This window comes from Bombus affinis, unplaced genomic scaffold (assembly GCF_024516045.1).
Source record: "Bombus affinis isolate iyBomAffi1 unplaced genomic scaffold, iyBomAffi1.2 ctg00000068.1, whole genome shotgun sequence".
In the NCBI taxonomy this organism is placed as follows: Eukaryota; Metazoa; Arthropoda; class Insecta; order Hymenoptera; family Apidae; genus Bombus; species Bombus affinis.
This window is the reverse complement of record NW_026108822.1, coordinates 226,486-244,830: the sequence shown is the minus strand read 5'-3', so window position 1 is coordinate 244,830 and position 18,345 is coordinate 226,486. Positions and strand designations below refer to the sequence as shown.

At 38.2% G+C, this 18,345-nt stretch overlaps 1 protein-coding gene and 1 long non-coding RNA gene across 2 annotated transcripts in view; one reads left to right on the top strand and one right to left on the bottom strand.

Annotated features, from left to right (window-relative positions):
• The first annotated feature begins 338 nt into the window (after positions 1 to 338).
• LOC126927013 (uncharacterized) lies at positions 339 to 2,486 on the top strand. Its single transcript, XR_007715080.1, has 2 exons — positions 339 to 424; positions 1,862 to 2,486. It is a non-coding gene; the product is annotated as an uncharacterized LOC126927013 (long non-coding RNA).
• Positions 2,487 to 9,125: 6,639 nt separating this feature from the next.
• Positions 9,126 to 18,345, bottom strand: part of LOC126926970 (uncharacterized) — a 154,057-nt gene continuing 144,837 nt past the window's right edge. The window contains exon 2 of the mRNA XM_050743270.1: positions 9,126 to 9,144. The gene's annotated coding sequence lies outside the window, so the exon portion shown is untranslated. The remainder of the gene's footprint in view (positions 9,145 to 18,345) is intronic.

The window sequence follows — 18,345 nt, the reverse complement described above, 5'->3', positions numbered from 1 at the left end:
CCTTTCAAAATTTTGAGAAAGATTTCAAACTCTATATATGAAGTGGATAACGGTAACCGGAGATCTGAAGGGAATTTCTTCAAACTGGCCCGGAAAAACGACCGAACAGAAAGGAAGTCGATCGAAGAGCTTCCGTTCCAACAGCTTCGACGTGTCGACATTGCACGGAGCTAAAAGTAAGCTTAGCGGATCCTCGAAAGCCGCTATTTCGACCTTTATGGCACCGTCGAATTGGTTCACGAAGAGACACCAACCGATGTCGAAGAAGCCGGAAGATTTAGTAACGGCCAGTTTAAGTCTCAAGTTCGATAAATCGAAGGTAGTGAAGGCGGTGAAGGAAACGTTGGGTAAAAAGTCCCCTAATAGCGAGGTCAAACACAAAGTCGTATGGGACAACACTAGTGGAACCAAAGTGGACGCTCAGGTAAGTTGTATTTCTCGTTACGATATCGTTTCTTGTTTAAGAGCCATCGTAGGTGAAAGGGGGAATGAAAAAGAAAATCGTAAATCGTAAAATCTCTTCCAGAGAATGCACTTTATCGTAAAAATTAATAAAGTCAACAACAACGTGAAATTAAATAATTGTTGTTTGATATTCTGTATTATCGATATAGGTGAAACGTGGAGAAGATAATTTGCAATCATTGCGGACAATATCGCAGTGACATTATTATCAATCGGTAATATTAAAGATAAAATTCATATGGGATGAAAACAGAGCGTCAAAAGTGGTTATTTTTCGATCTTCTTGCGAAGGGAAAATTCCTGCAAAATGTTTAAGAACGGCTCTCAACAAGGAATGAAAAATGTTATTACAGTTCCATTTTCGTGTTCGTTTTTTTTTCTACATGATCCATGTGAAATAATTCTTCAGATGCTCTGCTGGTAAATGAATCGACGTTTGTAATAGATGAAATATGAAGTACAGCGAGATCGTTGTTGGCTATTGTTCTACACCGATATCGACAAAATAATTCTTCGACAACTCTATTGATAAATCAATTGTAGTTTGAAATCAGACGAATCTGAAGTACCATCAGTTTGTTGCTACGAGAACAATAGCCACCAACGATCTCGCAGTAATTCGGATTCGTTCGATTTTAAACTTCAATTGTTTTATCGACAGAATCTCTGAATAATTATTTTGCTGGTAAATTCTGCTGGTATATCGATTAGAGTTTGGAATCGAGCAAATACGAAGTACAAGATGGCTATTGTTCTCACGTAGCAACAGTCTGATAGTATTTCAGATTCGCTTGATTTCAAACTTAGTTCCCTTGGTTTAATTACTGATTTATCAGCTGGATCAAAATTTAAAGAAAATGAAGATCAAGTGTAGCGCGTAAGTTTGACCTCTGCTTAATTTTTTCATCTCTACACTCATCTTTTTCAACTTCCATGTCACATTTCGTATAAATGCTAATAATTCTTTGTTTTTTTTTTTTTTTGATAAATTCTCTTAAACGTCGCACAAGAATTTTTCGTTCGCGAGGAGGTGCAAAAATGGCCACTTTTTGACTTAGGTCAAAATTTGCAAATTTGGGGTTAGCCCCAACTTAACCACACTTTTAATCCAACATGAATTTTATTTTAATATTACTGACCTCTGATGGTGGATCTGCGATACTGTACTTAATGATTGTAAACTATCTTATCGAGACTTCTCATCTATATTAATAATATAGGAATGTTAAATATTATTTTGAATATTAGGAATATTAAATAACAGTTAAATACTTTTAACTGTTTATAATAATTTACTATTACGTATTTTAACGCGAAATCTCGTTTCATAAAAATTTTCATTCAAATACGTAAATACATAATATTCATAAATTTATAAGAACAATTTTGTCCGTAGGTATTTGGTAGCGCAATTGAGAAGATGTTAACGGCGCAAAAGGGAAACGATACGGGGGCTTCCGGGTCGAGCGGAAAGCCCTCGGTATCTCCGAACAAACCAATGTCAGGCAAAGTGACAAATTGGTTTTCAAATATCAAGAATCAAAATCGGAATCAGACGGAATCCAGCGAACCGTCTCTCTGTTCTTCCCTAAAGGACCTATTCAAGAAGTAATGGGGAAGAACAAATGCTAATAAATGTTAAGTGTCTCTAGTTTAATTAACACTTCTTTATCTTTATCTTTATTAACACTTATTTATTTAAGAATTTATTCAGAGATTAACACGACCTAATAGATGACTGACAATCTGGTGTAATTCAAATTAACGAGCTATACTTTCCTTGTACTTTCTTATTGCTATACCTCTACAATATTCTTTTATCGTATCTGTCGATTTTAATCTCACACAAATATATAATAAATGTGTATACAGTAGTTGACGAAAATATTAGATAGAAGATTTTTGCGAATATATATTATGTGTGTTAGTGTTTTTCTTCACTTCACTTCAATGTAACGAGACGTGTCTATCATGATTACACCGGTAAAAATTGAGACTAATTTGGAAATATATATATGGAAGCTAGAAGATGCTTATTGCAGACGTACACATAGCAAAAAACTAATGTACAATGTAAAGAGTATTTTTAAACATGTGATTGATTAGGGGTAAAAATGCTCCTACTAAAAATATTGTGACTTATTTATACAATACATAATTAACTGTCCAAATACCGATGGTAATCAATAAGCATCTTATAATTCCTATTTACATTTGTTTCAAAAGTTTCTTTCGTTTCATAAGGAAATAATAGATGCACGACACTTTTTGTTTTATATTATTCTATCGATTTATGTATGATCTATTTTGTAGTAATAGAACAAAACGAAAGAAACTTTTGAGACAGCCTAATGCATCTTGAAATTCATGAAAAGCTTCAACAAAATATTCATGGAAAGTTTCTGTAAGCGTCCGAGTACTTTCGTGAGCCGTTATATGTATAATAATTCGTTACAATGTTAGTGATAGCTTGGAAAGTGAACTATTTTTATTATACATCTTTTTACTTTCCATATTACGCTCATAGATACTTTAAAACGCCGCGATACTAACTCTTATCTATCATGTTTACGAATGCCTATAATTTGTGAAACCGCTTCTGATTTTACGGAAATTTTGCAGTTGCTTGATGAATGAAACAGATTTGTTAAGAGAATCACATGTTATAGATACCTGAACTGTGATTTATTTAATATATCTTTTCTGATTTGTTATCCTGCAACATTTCCATGTTTTACGAAGCTTTAAATTAAATTTCACAAGTTTATTTTCCTTAAGCTAAAGACGATGCTGGTGAAATATTTATTTCTGAAGTAAAAAGTAAAAATATAGCTTACATATTGCTTGTATTTAATCATGTATTACGATTAATCCTGTTGCGATACTCGTATATTTCAGTTAGGCTCTGGTTTTAGTAAACAAGAAAGATTTATAATATCTTAAGAAGATGTTTAGCATGAAATCATGCTAATAAGAAGTTTTTCATGTTTTTCTTCAGGCTTAAAATATTTTTCAATGTTGTGAAAAAATTGGGTTGAAAATGAATAAAAGGGTGCAACAGGGTATTTAAACAAACTAATATCTCTTATATGAATAAGTCGAGTGATATGCTGTAAATTATTTTCACAAAAAGACACCCATTTTTATTATTGTTTTCTAAACAAAATTCAATATGATTTGTTATACCTGTAATAGGAAGTTTCTTTAACTAACATTTAGTTATCGATCCTATTTTTATTGAAGTTTAACAATACTGTTCAATGTTAATAATTATTAATTTACAAGTGAAGGGTAATTCCAACGAAGAAAGATATCATTTGCAAACAAATAGTTTCAGATAAAATCAGCATTGGTACTGTAAATTTAAGATATTATAAATCTAATATGTATTGTATCGCAAAGCGGGATTCATGATGAAAAATTAAATATAAAAGTCCATGAAATTTTGCAAATTTAAGCATCTCAGTTGATACAGCTTTAATAAATGTGAACAAAAGTTTAGTCTATCTCTATATTTAAATAACGCATGATATTTAATTCTACAGTATAATTAAACAAAGATTCGAAGCTGAAAATTTCGAAATATAATTGAACAATATATCGTACAATAAATGTTATATGATGTTCTGTAAAGGAGAATTGCATTTTTATGAAGAGGATCAAAGATAAAGGAGATTTTTGTTGAACGATACGACCGTTTCGAAATTCCATTTTGATCTTGTGTATGTATAGTGTATCTCGTACAAAAGATATTACAACAAGCGTCCAGTCATAATGTGAAACATTAATCAAAATTTCTAATCTCGAGTGTTTCAAGCCCCAGAACTCATCTTAATAAATATAAGAAGGACAGATTAAATTCAATCTGATTTTTCTAATTTTCTCGTTAATAATTAAATATGAGCATCAATCAATCAATAGTTCATAATGCACGGTATAATGCGTATATAACATTCATCTGATTTCAATTAACTTACGTTTAAGCAAAATAATTATTCGAACTGGTTTATCATTCACATTATTACACATTTTAATTGTATATATATCTAGTACAACATAGAAAGGATGTTTTAGGATTATGAGTATTCCTTTAATTTTTAAGAAGAACAATAAGTATGCATAGTATTTCTTTTATCTCATATTCTAATTTCACCACATTGAATTTTCTAAAGAAAGATGATCTATTTATTTTAGATAACGCAAATCCTTTATTTTAGATATGCAAAGTCAAATATATTTTTGTCAATAAAGACACAAAAAATCTTAGATGTCTAAATGTCAGCTTTAAGAACAGTAGACTTGCCTGCCTTCAAACTTAAATGTCCTTTCCAGTAGTAAAACTTAAAATGACATTAACAACGGCAGTAATATTTACGCCTACAGATGGAGGATATTAGACTTCGATTAAAATACAAGTAGCTCAATAAATATGTGTCTAAGTACGATGGTTAAAGAATAACGATTCGTCATTCTTTATTCCAGCGCTTAATGCTATCCTTCTTTCAACAAATACAATCCTAGAACAATGCCGCTGAAGAGAAATGTTATGCGTGAATTTATTTGCCTTTGCGGGACGAAGGTTTATTAAATTATTAAATGAAAATATTAAATGAAAATGAATATGTATAATTGTGTGTATAAAAATTGATATATGTATGTATGTATAAAATATATATATGTATGTATATATATATGTCGGGTTGGCGTTAAGATTAGAGTTAGGGATAAGGGCGTGAAACGAATCCCTATTGGCGCTAGACGTGATCGTTATGCAATAGAGGAGATATTTACTAGTGCAAATATGACTATGATGGAATTGGACAAGTAATCGCGATAATTAGATACTCGAGAAGCAAATGACGATGATCCTAGGCTCAATAACGAATCCGCGGTCAACGGGATGACGAACTTTACCCTTCGTTAGCGTCTAAGTTACACTGTATGTTAGAGCAAGGGGCAATTATTACGTATACGAAAGACAGGTCGATTGCCGATGAGATCGCACTAGAGTGAGTGGCTCTCCGTCGCGGTGACGCTGTCGAAGAAATCTATGATGGGTGTGCCTAAGGGAACGAGATCTCGGAGTCGTCATCGACTCCAGTCGGAGGTTCGGTGCGCATATCGAGATGGTGTGTAATAGAGCCGACAAGTTAATAGGAGCCCTTAGGGGAATTCTACCCAACATCAACGGGCCGCCCAGCTTGGCTCGTAGGCTCTACTACAACGTGTGGGAGTCCATCGTAACTTACGGAGCACCGGTGTGGGCTAGAGCAGCGAATACCGATAAGAACAGGAAAAAGCTGAAACGAGCACAACGAACGGCCCTGTGCATAACAACGACGGCATACCGTACCGTCTCCCACGCGGCACTTTGCGTGTTGACCGGGAATCTCCCGATTTGCATAAGGATAAAGATGCTCGGAGAGACCTACGAGAGGAACAAGATCCATGGGTCCAGGATTGGCACGGATGACGGCAGCAAGCTGAAGGAGGAACTGGAGGCGATTCGCAAGAAGGCCCAAGAGGACTGTCAGAAGGAGTGGAACAACTACAAAAAGGAAAATATCACAAAGAAATTAATACCGAGTGCGCTGCTATTTACCAAAAAGAAGATGGACATCGATCACCACACCATGCAGCTGCTAACCGGGCATGGGAGCTTCGATGTCTATAGGAAAAGGATTGGCAGGGACAGCGACAGCAACTGTCTCGACTGTGGAGATTCGAACGACGATGCAGAGCACGCCCTCTTCGCGTGCCCGAAGTGGACGGACAGAAGGATCGAGCTGGAGAACGCTCTGGGCGGGAAGATAGACGTGGGCAATCTGATCGCCACGGTGACCGCCAAGGACGAGAGCTGGAATAAATTCAGGCAATTCTGCAAGACCGTCATGTGTCACAGGAGGGTGACAGCGAAGGCCTGGGAAGAGGCAAGGAGGAGAACGAGCGAAACAACAACTACGTGAAGCAATGAGGGCAAGAACACGAAACAACGAAAAACCGCAGAAGGAGACCAGTCCAGTATTCTGAACTGGCTGAGAGGACGACATGAGCAGTAACTGCCCGAAGAAGTAGATACAACGGGGCACGAAAGGACAACCCTGATGACTGCCGACAGGTTTTACCGGGGTTGTCTGCCCTCTAAGCGGAGGAAGAAGGAGGAGGGGTTTTTAGTGGGTATGGCAACGACAACCGACCGACTCCCACATAACCCAGTGATGCGGGTCACTGGGCATGCGTAATTGCATTTTCCGCTCCCCACGCAAAGAAAAAAGACACGAGATCATCGGATTCGCGGAGAAAAGTCTCCGTTCGAAGGGTGTGGGAAATTGACGTTGCTGTTAATTGGTCAATTTCCATGTTGGTGGTTAGAGAAAGATATTAGCTGTCCTTGGGAAAAGTTGCTAGCGGGAAGCGTCGTTCGTGGAAGGATAGATTTCTCTTATCTTCCCGTAGTTGGGGCACAGGCCATTTGTCTATTTGAGAGACTTTGTGTAATTGAAATTTAATATTCGTAGCGGGTCCTCGCCCAGCTAAACATATACTGCGAAGATGCGTTGGCATCTGGCAATCGTCTTACCCGAAGGACAAAGTCTGCGTGTGGCGAGCCACGGGACAGAAATCGTTGAAATGTTTACCGTCGTGCCCCGTCCCAAGTATTTTTTTTTTTATGGAAAGCTATAGAGTTACTTCATGCCTTTGTTAGATAAAACGTTCATCCCTTGACCGCGACTACGTTCGGCGACCGGTTGTCGCCTCGAGCCCGAGCTCACTATCATAAATCTCAAATAAATACAGTCGGATCGAATGACAACAGTTTCTTAATACGGCTATGGTGAAATCTAAATTTCAATACTAGGGGTCTTCCCAAAGTTCCAAAGGGAACGTTCCGGTATTCTTTCATCTCCGACATATATATATATTATTATAATGACTTATTTTAATAATGACTTAATTTGTATAGTAAAAACAGCTAAAATCTCATGTAAGATTGTTGGGATGTTACGTGATATTTCTGTTGCATCATTGATTATCGTTATACTTTGAAAAATAATTAAGGAAGCGAACAATGCGTGGACGATTATGGCAGTTTTATTAATAAACGAACGTTTAGTAGAGAATATGGATTTATTGGATAAGTAAATGTTTCATTATATGTAACTGCTACATGCAGAATAATATGTTGTTACATGTATGAACTAAAGTTGATGTAATACTCATATTGTATTTATGGTTTCAAAGAATTAATAAAATCTGCTGAGATTCAAACGTATGCTCTCCCTTTTATTCTATGAGAATTAAACATTTAGAAGATTTTATGAAAATGCACTAAACAATCAGAAGCATCTGTTTCTCCTTTTCTTTTTCTTTTTTTTTTTTTTTTTTTTTTTAATATGTTGATTGCCACCCGATTTTTATACTTATTTTGACTTGGATAGATAGAATAAGCGTACCATACCAAGACATTTCATTCTTGCAAAATATTCTAGTCTATTTGCGTACGTGCTCATAATCTTGGCTGATAACCGCCATTCGCTATATACATCGTTGGTATCGACGTCAAAGGATTAACACAGACAAATACACAATCCATACAATCCGATTTGATTGATTTTAGATCTTGCATCAAACAGATCTCTATATAAAAAGATAATTTCTGATTCTAAACATTTGTATTACGTTCATCTAATTATTAGGATATTAGATATATTATAAAGGAAGATATTATGTATTAAATAATCTGCCTCTTCTTCCGCTTTGAAATCCTCTACAAACGCCATTTATAGTCGTTCAACTTTTCAGCTCACAGAAAAAAACATTACGCGTATTCCTAGCAATCGCCCAAAGACTCGAACGTGTGCTTCGATAAAGCTCGCTTAACTTTCATCGACACGTCGATAACTTTGCGTTCCAAGATGTTATTACGCCCTAGAATCCCTAACATAATTTTAGAACCAGAATTTCTGTGCAAAACAATTCCATCGCTTTGTCACGCTTAACGGCTCAATCATCGAAACATGTATCATTTTTTTTTTATTTTTATTTATTAGAATATTTACAATCAATTCTCGTTGAGAATTTTCAGTAACCTAGTTTGGCGTGATACAATGACATGGATTATAATAGTTTTATATTGTTGGTTCTGGTAGAAACTAAGGATTTAATCTAGAGGGTATTTTCTTTTTAGTCTGCGGATCTGGTCCGTCGTGTCCAGTAGTTGGGTGACTAGTGGGTTGTGGTGGTTGTTGACTCTTGTGTTATATCTGCTTCTGGACTTGTGTATTTCATCTTTGACTGTAGGTATCTTGAGGTCACGGTGGATTGTTTCGTTGGTAACATACCAGGGTGCATTTAATAGAGATCTTAGCGTTTTCGATTGGAAGCGTTGGAGTATTTCAATGTTGGAGTTACTTGCTGTTCCCCATAGTTGGATTCCGTAGGTCCAGACAGGTTTTATTACGGCCTCGTAGAGGGTTATTTTGTTTTGTATGTTTAGTTTGGAGCGTCGGCCCGTGAGCCAATAGAATTTTCTTAGTTTTTCCTTTAGTTGCTTTGTTTTTTCGGAGATATGTTTTTTCCAAGTTAGTCTCCTGTCCAGGGTCATGCCCAGGTATCTTACGGAGTCCTTGCTTGGGATTATTGCGTTGTTAATGGTGACCTGGGGGCAGGTTTGTCTTCTTCTTTGTTTGTCATCCCTCAATATCCCCACTACCCTGTAGGCGTACGTGACCGTTGTCACACTTCTAGGACATTCGGTGGAAGGACCGTTAGGATACAGATGACTCATTAGGCACTTCGGCGATATACATTGTCGCCAAGGCCGCCACATCTCTATCTCCATCATCGGTCCATCGGATTTGAAGTATGCCGGTCGTGACAAGAGCAAGGTCGTTCAAGATGAAATCCTCGGCCCTTGTTAAATCGTCTCGGTCGGGGTCGAACAATGCGTTCGCCAGCATCCTCGTTTCTCGGTGATTGCACATAAAGCTGCCATTACTAGAACTTCAGTGGGCGGTAAGCGCTGGTGCTTTTTTCAGTCTCGCGTTCGCGCTTACTCTTACGCACAGTTCGCCGCTGCACTCGCGTGCGTTTGCAGCTGCGTTCATCCGTCTATGTGGCTGCCAGTCGTAGCACGAAGCTCGTTCATCGCGTTTACTCCACTTTATCGTCGAAACCTTCTGTCCGGGGGTATCGCGATCGACCCGAGATCCGATCGATCGTCTTATCCTTCCGTCCTTTTCGCGAAAGTCGTTCGAATTTGTGTGACGCGCGCGTGGAAAATACTGGCGCGAATCTTCGAGTTAGTGAGAATTTTTGGCTCGAATTTAATGATTCGTTCGCGTGGGAATCGCACGGCGAGGCGTGCGATTGTCGCGATCGCTCTTATCGCTCGCTCCACTTACGTTCCGCTTCGTTCTACCGACTACTAGTTTGCTGCATTCCCGGTTACTTTACTAGTGGTGAATCGTTAATCGACGCGAGTTACCGCCGACGAGTTTGTTACGATACGCAAGTACAGTGGAAAAAGGAGTTTAGCGAAACAGTTTCGTAAAGCTAAACGATTGGACGAATCGAAAGGAATTGGAAGTCGTTCTAAGAATTCTGTTCGAAGACAGCTTTGAGAAGGCGAACGGCGATTGAAAAAAGAAGAAATTGAAAGACGTCGAAGGAAATCGAGAAACGTTCGAATTCAACGAGGCAGTTTCGTACGCCTAGAGAGGATGATCGAAGGAAATTGAGAAAGATTCGTCTGTAATTTAAGATTCTGTATCAATTTGGTATAAATAGGTCGAGCAAATATTCACGGTTAATCTTTTCGATAAAACACTACCTACAAAACCACTGCATTCTATGATTTCATTTCATCTCTGGTGTACCGTAGAATCGTTCCCTTTTCCATTATTTCGATCGATTAAACAACACCCTGTGTATTAAAACCAACGATTCACCTTCGTATTACTTCCGCGCGAGCTACGTGATAAAGCGCGAGACATTGAAAATGTTAGAACGCGAGAGTATCGTCGCATCCGCGTCTATATGACACGGCGTTTCGAAAGCGTTACGAACCGGCGAAATGAAATGAGAATATCGGGTCTGCGAATTAGCTGCTTTCATCGCGATAACTACGTCTGCGAGTGAACGAGCATGCCTGGCGAGTTTTGGGTAGCCAGAAAATCCTATTGAAATTTCGATCAAAGCGCGCGAGACATGACGCGATCGAAACTTCCCAGTTTTCTCCTCGCCACGTGGCTGCTCGGCACGATCGCTACTAAGTCGCGAATGAGCGACTTTCTGCAAAGCTTGCAGGAGTACGAGATCGTTTACCCTCGAGTGATCCCGAATGAGAGCGCGCGGAACAGAAGATCGACCCACGAAGACCGAGAAACTTGGCGCGAGTATCTCCACTAAGAGCCGGTGTTCCTCGAGATCAGCAACTGGACCTTAAGGACCATGGCCAACGATCGATTGATACTGTCGTCGAATTTCACCGTGAATTGGGTGCGTCAGGGTAAAACCAAGTCCGAGCGACGTAACGCCAAGGCGAACTGCGATCTTCGACAAGGTAGCTTGGAAGGAGACGCGAGTTCCTTCGTCGTCGTGACGATATGCGAAGAAGAAGTGTACGCCTTGATGTTGATCGGGCAGAGATCGTTCTTCGTTCAGCCGCTGACGAATGGCCAGCATGTGATGTTTCAGCCGAAAAACGAAAAGTGGTGGTCGATCAGGAATAATTCGAGCTTCGTGTCTGTGAATCCGGAAAATCCTGCAGGTGAGAAGGATCGTTATCGCGATGGCTTTTCATCTTTCGTTAGACGGTTGGATGTAGGTGATTGGTTGATCGATTTACCGACTTCCTTGCCAATTATGTTATAAGCTTCTTACTTTGCGATCCGCCGTTAATTGCTTCTTCTATTCTAAAATTGACTCTGATCGTGATACTGTAAGAACTGATAGCGTCGATATGATAACACCATACATAGAGTATGAGAGTAATCGTAGTACAAACGAATATATATATATTCGGTTTAATAAATTTAATTTAATAAATTTAAACCGTCAAACAGGAAGGGCTTAATCTGCAGGCAAAAAGAATAAAAAGAAATAATCATTTACAAAGCGAACGACCATTAGCTAATTCCAATTTGAAAATATAGCTAAAGTCAAAGTCATTTTGAACAAATGTTTCCTGTACGCGTTACCGTTTGGCATGGACGAACGTCTCGGACGTTGATGTCCGTACATTTATATATATATATGTCGGAGATGAAAGAGCACCGGAGCCTTCTCCTCGGAATTTTGGGAAGACACCTAGTACTGTAATTTAGATTTCACCATAGCCGTATTAAGAAAACCGTTGTCATTCGATCCGACTGTACTTATTCGAGATTTATGATAGTGAGCTCGGGCTCGAGGCGACAACCAGTCGCCGAACGTAGTCGCGGTCAAGGGGATGAACGTTTTGTTTAACCAAGGCAGGAAGTAACTCTATAACTCTCCTTAAAAGAAATGCTTGGGACAGGGTGCGATGGTAAATGTCTCAATGGTTTCTGTCCCGTGGCTCGCCACACGCAGACTATGCTTCGAGTAAGACGATTACCAGATGTTGATGTGTCTCCACAGTACATGTTCGGCTAGCCCGAGGACCCGCTATAAATCTTAAGATCTATTTAACGAAAGTCCTTCAAACCGACAAACAAAGGGCGGCCAGCACCCTTCCCCAACCATCAACATGGAAATTGACCAATTAACAGTAACTCCAATTTCCCTCACTTTCCGAATGAAGACTTTTCTCCACGAATCCGATGATCTCGTGCCCTTAGTCACACCCATCATAGTTTTCCTCGACAGCGTCACCGTGATGGAGAGACACACTTTCGTACGATTTGAACGACGATACAAGTAATTCTCCGGTACGTAGTGCTTGTTCTGTGGCGACCTGAATATAACTTAGACTTCCACGAAATATACACGTTCGACATCCCGTTGACCGCGGATTCGTTACCGGACGCGAGGCCATTGTCATAGCGCCGCGAGTATCTAACATTGTGATTAATTACCAACGCTGTAATACCACTCACTTGTGCCAATAAACTCTACCATTGTTACACCGCATCGATGGCCAATATCAACGAAGATTCATCGAACACCTCCACCCCCAATCCTATCGTCCAGCCGACATATATATATATGCATTTCTGATAATCATTTTCAACTCGCACAGGAAAGAAACATCACTGAGGCTACCGCGAATTAAATTCGCGTATCAAGTAACAGGATAGATACGATTCATACGAAGCTTTGCGTCGTTATTCGAGGTAGGAAAAGCTTTAGCAGTGATATCGAGAAAAGCGAAACTACGAAATCATCGCTGTCGTCGAGACAGAAATTGCTGCGAATATCGCGGAAAGCAGAGCGACGGTAAAGAGTATTACAGGAAAAAGTTGTTCGGAATATTAGCCTTGGCAAACATATTTCAAAGCCGTTGAATATGGCGAGATTGTCCGCTTTGTAAATATTTACCGAAAAACATGTCGTACGAAGCTGGGCAATAAACGCGTTTTTCCACAGTTACAAACAAGTATCGTACGTATGAAACAAGTAACGACGAATTTTCCATTTCACAGCACGCGACAATTGACCGTATTATCAGCGTTTCGTCAGAGTTTCAAGAACTGCGTTTTCTTTTCTGTATTTATGGTTTCGCAACTGTAAAACGGAAGGTTTATTCTGGAGATGCGAGTTCGCGTGAACAACTAGCGCAACGAGTAAAAACACGCGGTTTTTGCAACTCGATCGAATTGTTAGCAACTGTGTGTACGAGATCGTATTACTCCCATCGTTGATCGATGTCAGGCTTCTATCCGAGCACACGGACAACGTTCTCCAACGACCAATCAAACATACCAGATAATAATTTTTCATTGTATCATTATTGTAGCTATTAACGACACGGGCTTGTTGTCGCATGATAAAAAGCATGCAACTGCGCTGACACGATAATACAGCGAACTTTTGCACGCTGCGATGGAAAACGCGTCGTTACCTGTTTCGTACGAACGATACTCGTTTGTAATTCTGTAAAGAAACGTCCGTTGACGAACATTATATAAAATTCTTCCTTCTTCTTCTTCTTCTTCTTGTCTGTAAATCAACTCCTTACAATTTGGCGGTTTAAATTTGGCACACCCCGTATATACAGGATGCAACGGAACAACGTCTGAAAGCGAGAACAACGCGAATCCTTGTGGAAAAATGAAGAAAAAGTATAGGATAAAACGTTCTCATTTTCGATTTGGAGAATCGAGTCTGAAAATTTATCAAGTATACTCGAACTGTATCTGAATATCGGTTCGAATAATAAATTTATTTAATTATATAATTAATTTATTACAAAGGAAATACAATCTGGATGTGAATGTTAAATGGAAACAAATTTTGCTAAGTTGAAAATCGATCGTATCGTAATTACCACGACTCGTTGTTTACAGATTAAAAATCTGTTTTACGAATACGAGGAGCTATATATCTACTATTATTAATCAATTTTTATGAAAAATTTCGTACGATGCGCGGATAAATTCTAATTTGATAAATTGTTGGAAACGTGGAAAATTGAATGCAATAAAATTACGTGGCACGGTTTACACGGTTGCAACTTTATGACCCACTTAGGTCAAGTAGCAATGAAATTTATTGCATATATCGGAAATTCAAGGCACGTAATTGGCAGTTTATAAACAAATTATTTGTTCTCTTAATTAAATTTCCCGCGTCGAAAGCTGTGAAACGTTTTTGTATCGAAATCGAAGAATCCAACATCGCGATCCTATGAATCGAAGAATGCGACGTAAATGTTCGAAGTATGGTTGAGAAACGATAGAAAATTCCAAGTGTTACGCTGTATTTCTCGTTCGATTTGAATCGAAATTTTAATGAGGAACAGCGCCGATTGATATTTAAAAGTGAAACGGTTAAGAGCAACGATACAGGTTTTGTTAAAAGCAATTGGTCTACTTACCTCGCTGTTTAAACGGGTTTGTTTGACGTTACTTTGATCAATTTCCATTGACACTTTTATAGATAGCATTCTTTTTTACGGATGGAAAGCCGTCTGATGGAAATTTGTCTGAAATGTCCGTCGTAAAATTGCATTTTCGCGGGCAACAGAAAACAATGGAATTTTGTACAAAAGCGCAATACTTTAATTAGCGCAAAATTCCATTTTCCCCGCTGGGAAATTGAATTTTCTATTAAAGCGTGATACGTTTAATCAGCGGTGGCGTAATTTCAACAAACTAACAACTGGAATATTGACTTGTCACAATTTTGTGACACCGTATATGTCGTTGATACGTTCCAGTCTGGTCGTATTTACAATTTCAGAAATTTTGCAACTATTTTTTCATTTTATCCGTAACGAGAATAGCGAAGATAAGACAGGCAAACGTGGTAAAACGTTGATAATTCGGTTACAGGGAAATCGAATAAATTTGAAGTTGAAGAAAGTAAGAGAAAGTCGAAACGAAGCAAACGCGATTCCTTAAGCCACGATGTTCAGGGATTTTATAATCTTTCCGGTGACGTCTTCGACGTGGAATACCCAGAAGCTGAGAAATTGATTCTGTACGATGAAAAAGACGATGTCTCCACAGAATACAACGATACAATAGTGGAAGAATTATCGATCGACGTAAATCCTGTTGAGAAATGCTCAGTTGGTATGACCGCTAGTTACTAAAAGGTTACTAGGGTTATGTTGGTACGACTCCTAACGACGCTCTTTTGCCATAGGAGTCGACCACGCCTTAATTGCTAAGACGCATTGGGAGAGTTTAGACGTTTGCTGTGTGATTTGGTGTTTTGTATAAGAGAGAAAATAAAAGGTGTGATAACCAATCCGAGTGGATCCGAGATTGATTATCAACCCCAACCTATATAAAATAACAAATCCCGAGGAAATTGGATACTTCTCTGGTCCTAAATGGCAAAGGAACAGATTATCAAGTAAGTCAAATATTTTTCCAAATGCCATTCTTGTACAATCGTTGCTTTTCTACTTACCACGTACAATATAGCGGTTAATAAATTAACGAATCATCGAATATTACTGAAAGAAAGAAATTGTACTGATATTCCAATCTATCGTGTACAAAAGTAATAATAACAGCATGTAATATAAGAATAGCTTATCTTCAGCCTTAAAAGGAACTCGGTTTACAATTATTCTCCCTATTGCGTTCCACTCTCGCTTCATCTTCTACACGTTCATCTATATTTCGCTGTTTTTAATTTATTTTATTATTCCCTGTCTATTACACATATGTATATTGTCCATTGCACGAATCTTTATCTATCTTGCCTAATTTAATGTAAAAAAATAGAAAAATAGAAAAATTTGCTGGAGGAATACGTTTACCAAAATTTGTCAAGAATTTTAAAGAAATTTGCAGGATGAAATTCACGGTGATACCGAATTGATATTTTTGAAATTATACTTTTGAAATAATTATTTATATCATAATAATTATTCCACGAATACTTGCTCGTAGATATTAATTTATGCTTTTAATAATCATGCGTTTAAGCTATCAAGTCGAGTCGAGTAGACTTTCTAATTTCGTGGAAGATAAGTCGATTTCTAAGATAAGTCATTTCATAGAGAAAAGACCAGCTGCTAAGGATTCGCCGCCACGATGGCTAGAGCTTGGAATAGCTGCTGATTACTCCGTTTTCATGGAATTCGAGTACAGCAATATATCTTGGCTCTTTTAAACATCGTAAGTAATACCAAACGAAATTCTGTTATTATACTTAGATATAGAATACCTCCTCCTACATATGTACGCAAGCAACCGGGAAACATAGGGCAGAGTTATGCGTATCTCTGTATTTTCAAGGTACGCTACTTGCTTTCAAACATCTCGATCGTATATTCGGACGGAAGCTCTGTATTTTCTGTTTACACTGTTCAAAGCTTGCACGTATCTTTTAAAAAGTTCAGCGAATAATTTATCCGTAATGGAATTTTGTAATCGATTAATTTCAGCCATTCGGTAATTGGTTTTCCAATGCTGTTGAGATTAATAACGTACATTTCCTAAGATAAATATAACGAATAAAATTAATTTTTTAGGAAAATTATATAAGATACGATGTATTTACGAGAGTTTTGAATAATAATTTATTTGTAAGGCTGTAATACTGTTTTAACGCCTGTTACATTTTCGTACGTATTTTAATCCTAGGTCAGTGCAATTTACATGGACCCATCGCTCGAATCCAACATGATTCTAGTGATCGTACGAATGATTTTATACGCGGAAAAACGAGACGTTATGGTAAGCGATTTCCATTAAATTAAATCATTTAACTAAAGTAGTAACTATCTGAGATACGCCTATGCGAGTGTCAATTATTTTATTTTCTACTTATCTGTACAGTGTATGGTATATAAATTATATAGGTCAAAATATCTGCGCATGACGTTTTAGATCGATAAAATGCAACGAGTTCCATTTTGTTAAATTGGACAACCGTGAACGATCCCTTGGAAACAAATTTCCAAACAAACAATTTTCACGGATCATTGACAAACCTCGCATTTATCGTGTATCCGAAATATCTGTATAATCGACTATTAAACCTTTTTCATCTCTTAGGAATCTTAATTTAATGTTATAGACCTATGATAATATCATTGATATACGACACTTGCGATTCCTTTTACTTTTCTTTTTCTGCTATTCTTCTCTGCTGTCGAATCAACATTTCAACATTTTTCAGGAAGATTAAAATACTAATAGCGTTACAAGTTACATTTGATTACAATCAACAACACGATTACTTGCACATATATTTATTATCATTGACGAATATTTATATATAGTATATAATGCATGATGTAATAATAAATATAATATATTCGTAATATTAGCTAGCTTTTATTAAGAAAATATTAAACGTTGTCGTAGGTCCGCCGTGGCGATGCCAGACGATCTCTCGAGAACGTGAACAAATGGAACAGAAAGATGCTGTCCTCGAAGGGCGTAAATCTCGATGTTGCTGTATGGTTGACGCGGTTAGATATAGGAGGTCCTTCCGGTTACGCACCTGTGTCAGGAGTATGCGATCCCGCGAGATCGTGCGCGTTAAATCGAGACGAAGGCTTGACCAGCGCCTTTATCATCGCTCACGAAGTAGCACACATGTGAGTGTCCCACATGTTGAGATATCGTTGGCAAACTGAAATATTTATAACTGGCCTGGGTATTTACGCAGAGACCGTGTGTTATTTATTTATGCAAACACGTACCTGTACGAGAATAATTTGAAAAATGAAATCTCCATAGGAGAACTTATTATCTTTACCGAATATCACAACGAGTACTGTACTTTGAATCTGCCATAGATTTTTGCGTATTATGTGCGTTCTTGCATTCCTCCTTTCACCTACGATGGCTCTTAAACAAGAAACGATATCGTAACGAGCAATACAACTTAGCTGAGCGTCCACTTTGGTTCCACTAGTGTTGTCCCATACGACTTTGTGTTTGACCTCGCTATTAGGGGACTTTTTACCCAACGTTTCCTTCACCGCCTTCACTACCTTCGATTTATCGAACTTGAGACTTAAACTGGCCGTTACTAAATCTTCCGGCTTCTTCGACATCGGTTGGTGTCTCTTCGTGAACCAATTCGACGGTGCCATAAAGGTCGAAATAGCGGCTTTCGAGGATCCGCTAAGCTTACTTTTAGCTCCGTGCAATGTCGACACGTCGAAGCTATTGGAACGGAAGCTCTTCGATCGTCTTCCTTTCTGTTCGGTCGTTTTTCCGGGCCAGTTTGATTTGCTATCGTCCCGGGAACTCGGCGCTTCCT